The sequence below is a fragment of the Scyliorhinus torazame genome, chromosome 23, assembly GCF_047496885.1.
Source record: "Scyliorhinus torazame isolate Kashiwa2021f chromosome 23, sScyTor2.1, whole genome shotgun sequence".
NCBI classification, from domain to species: domain Eukaryota; kingdom Metazoa; phylum Chordata; class Chondrichthyes; order Carcharhiniformes; family Scyliorhinidae; genus Scyliorhinus; species Scyliorhinus torazame.
The window spans coordinates 39,586,791-39,593,643 of record NC_092729.1 but is presented as its reverse complement, the minus strand read 5'-3'; the positions used below and the strand labels follow the sequence as shown (position 1 = coordinate 39,593,643).

At 51.3% G+C, this 6,853-nt stretch overlaps 1 pseudogene; it reads right to left on the bottom strand.

The window, feature by feature from the left end:
- Nucleotides 1-4,247: 4,247 nt before the first annotated feature.
- LOC140399813 (U2 spliceosomal RNA) lies at nucleotides 4,248-4,424 on the bottom strand (annotated as a pseudogene).
- Nucleotides 4,425-6,853: the final 2,429 nt, after the last annotated feature.

The following is a 6,853-nucleotide window of genomic DNA, read 5'->3' as shown; positions in this document are numbered from 1 at the left end:
CAGTCCTGGGAGTGTTTGATGGGGACAGTGTAGAGCGAGCTTTACTCTGTATCTTACCCCGTGCTGTACCTGTCCTGGGAGTGTTTGATGGGGACAGTGTAGAGCGAGCTTTACACTGCATCTAACCCCGTGCTGTGCCTGTCCTAGGAGTGTTTGATGGGTACAGTGTAGAGGGAGCATTACTCTGTATCTAACCCCGTGCAGTACCTGTCCTGGGAGTGTTTGATGGGGACAGTGTAGAGGGAACTTTACTCTGTATTTAACCCCGTGCTGTACCTGTCCTGGGAGTGTTTGAGGGGCACAATGTAGAGAGAGCCTTGCTCGATATCTAATACCGTGATGCACCTGTCCTGGGAGTGTTTGCCAGGGACAGTGCAGAGGAATCTGTGTCTAACCCCATGATGTACCTGTTCTGGTCGTGTTTCACGGAGTTTCAAAATCTCAAATAAATGTCTTCTATTAGTTTCTCCATCCCTCTGTTCCTGCTTCTCTCTCTGTCTGTCTGGGAATATTGTCAGAACAAAATCCACGATCAGCAGTCAGCCATTTTAAGTTACTTAATGGTGGCCATTTTCGGTGAGCACAGCACAGTCATTTCTGACATTTGTACACGTTGGTATAACAAAATCCTGATGGAAAGTGTCTGATTTAAACAGTGATTTGTTGGGGAATGTGGATGAAGAAAGGGAGCTGGCTGTCCTTGTACACCAGTCACTGAAAGTGGAGAGGGGGGTGCAGCAAGCAGTTAAGAAGACCAATGATATGTTGGCCTTCATTGAAAGAGGGATTTGAATTCAGAAGTGGAGATGTCTTACTGCAGTTACACAAGCCCTTGGTGAGACCACACCTGGAGTACTGTGTACAGTTTCGCTCTCCCTAACATAGAAAGGATATAGTTGCCAGAGAGGGAGTGCAGCGGAGGGTCAATCGGCTGACAGGGAGATTGCCGGACTGTCCTCGGAGGAGAGATTGGTTCAATAGGACCCGAACGAGCCCTGTTTCTCCAACCTAACCCTGGAGATCTAATCCCACATTCCTGGTGATGTCTCCACTCTCAAAGATGGAAAGATATTGACCAAGTTTAAAGCAGAAATTGACTGATTTCTAAATCCCAATGACATAAAGGGACATGGGGATAGTGTTGGGGAAAAGACATTGAAGTGAAGATATTTCACAGCTGGATTCACAGAATACAGACAGCAAAGTATCTTAAATTTTGGAAGAGCCACAAATGTTGTGAAACATTTGGGAAATGATTGGAAACAGTTTGGACTGAGATCTCCTCAGTGACCTGTGTGCTGTCCCCACCCCCGACTTTCTGTCAGGAATGTCCCCCTCGGTGTGTTTCCTGTGTCTGCAAAGGTAACACTTGTCCTGTCTATGGTTATGTTAATTCAGCAGACAGCCACAGATTCACAATATCCTGTCCTTATTTCTGTCTTTGTTTAACATTTGTTCCCTCTGAATTTCTGACATGTTGGGAATAACCATTTGTCTGTCGCCTTAGGAAGGCTTTCCATAGAATGAGTAACAACCAGCAAGAAATCACAGAATGTGAGTTAAACACAACTTCATTCCTGCTTCCATTTAGAGAGAAGATTCCTGGCCAGACAAACAAAGCTCATTGCAAAGTTTCACTTCATATTTTACTTGTTGTTCACGGACAGATTTTTCACTGAAATCTTCTGATGTTAATTCCTGAGATTAGAATTTATCAAGAAACAATTTGGATTGAATGAAAACGGTCAGTTTGATAACCCTAATGTCCTGACTGCCTCACGTCCTGGCACCCTCACACCATCACACCCTCATGTCCCCTAACCCTCACATCCTGAACCACTCCCATCCCCGTAACCTCAGATCCTGACCCGCTGTGTACCTCTTTCTCTGTGTGTATCCCTCACTCTCTCCGTGTGCCCACCTCTCTCTGTTCCTCTCTCCCTCTGTGTCCCTGTTGCTCTCAAAGTGTCCTTGCACTCTATCCCTCTCTTTCACTGTCTACTTCTTTCTCTCTGTGTCACTCTCTCTGTCGCCCTCTCCCAAAGAGTTCCCCCCTCTCTCTGTCCCCCTCTCTCCCTGTCCCTCTATCTCTATCCCTCTCTCTCTTTGTCCCACTCTCGCTCACTGTGTACATCTCTCTCACTTTCTATCACTCTATCTCTCTCTCTCTCCTTCTCTCGCTGTGTCTCTCGCTCTCGCTGTGTCCATCGCTCTTGCTGTGTCGTCGCTCTCGCTGTGTCCCTCGCTCTCGTTGTGTGTGTCCCTCGCTCTCTGTGCACCCCTCGTTTTCTGTGCCCTCGCTCTCTGTGTGTCCCTCGCTCTCTGTATGTCCCTCGCTCTCTGTGTGTCCCTCACTCTCTGTGTGTCCCTCGCTCTCTGTGTGCGCCTCGCTCTCTGTGTGTCCCTCGCTCTCTGTGTGCCCCTCGCTCTCTGTGTACCCCTCGCTCTCTGTGTGTCCCTCGTTCTCTGTGTGTGTCCCTCGTTCTCTGTGTGTCCCTCGCTGTCTGTGTGTCCCTCGCTCTCTGTGTGTCCCTCGCTCTCTGTGTGTCCCTCGTTCTCTGTATGTCCCTCGCTCTCTGTGTGTCCCTCGCTCTCTGTGTGCCCCTCGCTCTCTGTGTTTCCCTCGCTCTCTGTGTGCCCCTCGCTCTCTGTGTCCCTCGCTCTCTGTGTGCCCCTCGCTCCGTGTGTCCCTCGCTCTCTGTGTGTAGCTCGCTCTCTGTGTGTCCCTCACTCTCTGTGTGTCCCAGCTCTCTGTGTGTCCCTCGCTCTCTGTGTGCCCCTCGCTCTCTGTGTGTCCCTCGCTCTCTGTGTGTCCCTCGCTCTCTGTGTGTCCCTCGCTCTCTGTGTGTCCCAACTCTCTGTGTGTCCCTCGCTCTCTGTGTGTCCCTCGCTCTCTGTGTGTGTCCCTCGCTCTCTGTCTGTCCCTCGCTCTCTGTGTGTCCCTCGCTCTCTGTGTGTGTCCCTCGCTCTCTGTGTCCCAGCTCTCTGTGTGACCCTCGCTCTCTCTGTGTCCCTCGCTCTCTGTGTGTGTCCCTCGCTCTCTGTGTCCCTCCTCTGTGTGTGTCCCTTGCTCTGTGTGTGTCCCTCGCTCTCTGTGTGTCCCTCGCTCTCTGTGTGTCCCTCGCTCTGTGTGTCCCTCGCTCTCTGTGTGTCCCTCGCTCTCTGTGTGTCCCTCGCTCTCTGTGTGTCCCTCGCTCTGTGTGTCCCTCGCTCTGTGTGTACCTCGCTCTCTGTGTGTCCCTCACTCTGTGTGTGTCCCTCGCTCTCTGTGTGTCCCTCGCTCTCTGTGTGTCCCTCGCTCTCTGTGTGTACCTCGCTCTCTGTGTGTCCCTCACTCTGTGTGTGTCCCAGCTCTCTGTGTATCCCTCGCTCTCTGTGTGTACCTCGCTCTCTGTGTGTCCCTCACTCTGTGTGTGTCCCAGCTCTCTGTGTGTCCCTCGCTCTCTGTGTGTCCCAACTCTCTGTGTGTCCCTCGCTCCCTGTGTGTGTCCCTCGCTCTCTGTGTGTCCCTCACTCTCTGTGTGTCCCAGCTCTCTGTGTGACCCTCTTTACTGAGTTTCTGAGTGTAGAATGTTCTTGTCTCTCTGCCCTCCCAGAATTTTCTCTGTTGGAGAGAATTGGGCGGTTGCGACACCCAACGTGTGGTAACATTCAAGGCTCTGGGCCTAGTGCTGGGCCGAGGGATTGGAGCAGATTAGAGTATTTACACTTGTCTCTCCAGGCTTGGTGGGTGGACGGGCCAGTTCTGTACGGTCTGATTCTGTGGCGATCCGGCTCATAGAGGGATAGAGCGAGAGAGCAATGAAATTATCTGAGCGGGAGACGGCGACGTCGTCCATGTACAGCGAGGCCTTCACTTGAGTGCCTCCGCTGCCTCCGTTGCCGGTTGAAGTTTGTGAACTGGCTTCGATACAAGAGCACTTTGGCTAGGCAGCAGGAGGTGTAGGTAAAGTGTTGCGCGAAGCAAAGTGGTAAGGCAGAAAGGAAAGAGAAAATACTGTAAAATCTGAGCAAGTCTGGCAGCATCTGTAGGGAGTGACAAGAGGTCAGGTTTTGAGTCCGCTGACTCTTTATCAAAGCTGAGAAAGAGTGGTGATGCAGTGCGGTGCATTTAGTGTGTGGGATGTGGAGAATGGGCAGTAATTTCGTTTTGCGACTGAATGAGTGAAGAGGATGAAAGAAAAAGGAGATAAAGGGCAGCTTTGTGCAATCTGTTTTTTGACTTGGAAATTCCCCACAAAGGGGGGGGTGTGTGCTTCATTCCCGGAGACACTGCATTATCAGGTCGATGCGCGGAGTGGACGGAGCAATCCCCAGGTCCATCTCCCTGCTGTAAAAATCAATTTAATATCCGATCGCCGATCAGGGACATTCCAGATATTAAACTGAAAAGAACAGAATTTTTTTTTTTTTCAAAAAAATATACTTTATTCATAAATATTTATCATGAGCATTACATAAACATTTCAAATTGTCTTGACTGTACATTTCCGGCAGGGTTACATGTTGCCTTGACTTTCTTTCATTCAATTTTGATATTGTCATACACATATCACTCTTTACATTACAATTCCTTCTTAAATATTTACATTGTCATGTTTGTTTTATACATTGGAGTGTTGGTTGCCCAGACCGAGGGGCTTTACACTGTTATGCGCCCCTCGGTGTACATTTGCTGGAAAGACTTTACACAGTGGTCTTTCCCCATTGCGCCTTGGCGGCAGCTGCCCCAAGCTTGAGTGCGTCCCTCAGCACGTAGTCCTGGACCTTGGAATGTGCCAGTCTGCAACACTCGGTCGAGGACAATTCTTTGCACTGGAAGATCAGCAAGTTTCGGGCAGACCAAAGAGCGTCTTTCACCGAGTTGATGACCTTCCAGCAGCAGTTGATATTTGTCTCGGTGTGTGTCCCTGGAAACAGTCCGTAGAGCACAGAGTCCTGTGTCACAGATCTGTTTGGGATAAACCTTGACAAATACCACTGCATCTCTCTCCAGACCTTCTTTGCAAAGGCACATTCCACAAGGAGGTGTGTGACCGTCTCATTTCCCCCACAGCCACTCCGAGGGCAGCGTGCATTGGTGCAGAGCCTTCGGGTGTGCATGAAGAATCTGACAGGGAGGGCCCTTCTCACCACCAGCCAAGCTAGGTCTTGGTGCTTGTTTGAAAGTTCTGGTGATGAGGCGTTCTGCCAGATGACTCTGGCAGTCTGCTCAGGGAACCATCCAACGTCCTCCACGGTCTCCTTTTCCCTGAGGGCCTCGAGGACATTACGTGCTGACCACTGCTTCATTGCCTTGTGGTCAAAGGTGTTTTTCTTCAAAAACTTTTCCACGAAGGACAGGTGGTACGGTACGGTCCAACTACTTGGAGCGTTCCGCGGCAATGAGGCCAGGCCCATCCTTCGCAACACCGGGGACAGGTAGAACCTCAGTATGTAGTGACACTTGGTGTTTGCATACTGGGGGTCCACGCACAGCTTGATGCAGCTGGACACAAAGGTGGCCAGCAGGATGAGGGAGGCGTTGGGTACGTTCCGCCCTCCCTTCTCCAGAGGTTTGTACATGGTGTCCCTTCGGACACGGTCCATCTTGGATCGCCAGATAAATTTGAAGATGGCCCGGGTGACTGCTGTGGCGTAGGGTCGGGTTATGGGCCAGACCTGCGCCACGTACAGTAGCACCGAGAGTACCTCACACCTGATGACCAGGGTTTTGCCCGCAATGGAGAGGGAGCGTTGCTCCCACCAGCCCAGTTTCTGTCTTACCTTTCCTATGCGTTCCTCCCAGTTTTTGGTGCATGCCCCAGCAGCTCCGAACCATATCCCCAGCACCTTCAGGTAATCTGACCTGACAGTGAAGGGGACAAAGGACCGGTCGGCCCAGTTCCCAAAGAACATGGCCTCGCCCCGGTTTACCTTGGCTCCAGAGGCCAGTTCAAACTGGTCGCAGGTGGTCAAGAGCCTGCGTACAGACGCAGGATCCGAGCAGAAGACGGCAACGTCGTCCATGTACAGGGAGGCCTTGACTTGCATGCCTCCACTGCCTGGGATCGTCACTCCTCTTATCCCCGGATCCCTCCTGATGGACTCGGCAAAAGGTTCTATGCAGTACACAAAAAGGGCAGAGGAGAGAGGGCAGCCCTGCCTGACTCCAGATCTGATCTGGAACTTTTCTGATTCCCACCCATTGATTGAGACTGCGCTATAGATGTTTGTGTAGAGCAGTTTGATCCAATTGCGAATTCCCTCCCCAAACCCCATTTTGGAGAGCACATCCATCATGTAGGTGTGCGATATTCTGTCAAAAGCCTTCTCCTGGTCAAGGCTGATGAGGCAAGTGTCCACCCCCCTGTCCTGCACGTAGGCGATCGTATCCCTGAGTAGCGCGAGGCTATCAGAGATCTTCCTGCCGGGTACAGCACAGGTCTGGTCAGGGTGGATCACCGACTCCAGAGCAGACCTGACCCGATTGGCGATGACCTTTGCTAGAATTTTGTAGTCCACATTCAACAGTGAAATGGGTCGCCAATTTCGAATTTCTTCCCTTTCCCCCTTCTGTTTGTAGATGAGGGTGATGATGCCTTTCCTCATGGACTCTGACATGCTGCCTTCCAGAAGCATACTCTCGTACACTTCCAGCAGGTCTGGGCCCATCCAGTCCCACAGAGCCGAATACAACTCAACCGGTAAGCCGTCGCTTCCGGGAGTTTTACTCGTCTCGAAGGACTTGGCGGCCTTTGTCAGCTCGTCCAGAGTTAGTGGTTTGTCCAGGTTTTCCAGCTCGCTGTCGCCTATGACCTCCGTGATAGTCGACAGGAAGGTCTGGGAAACAGTGCTATCTGTTGGCTTCAGG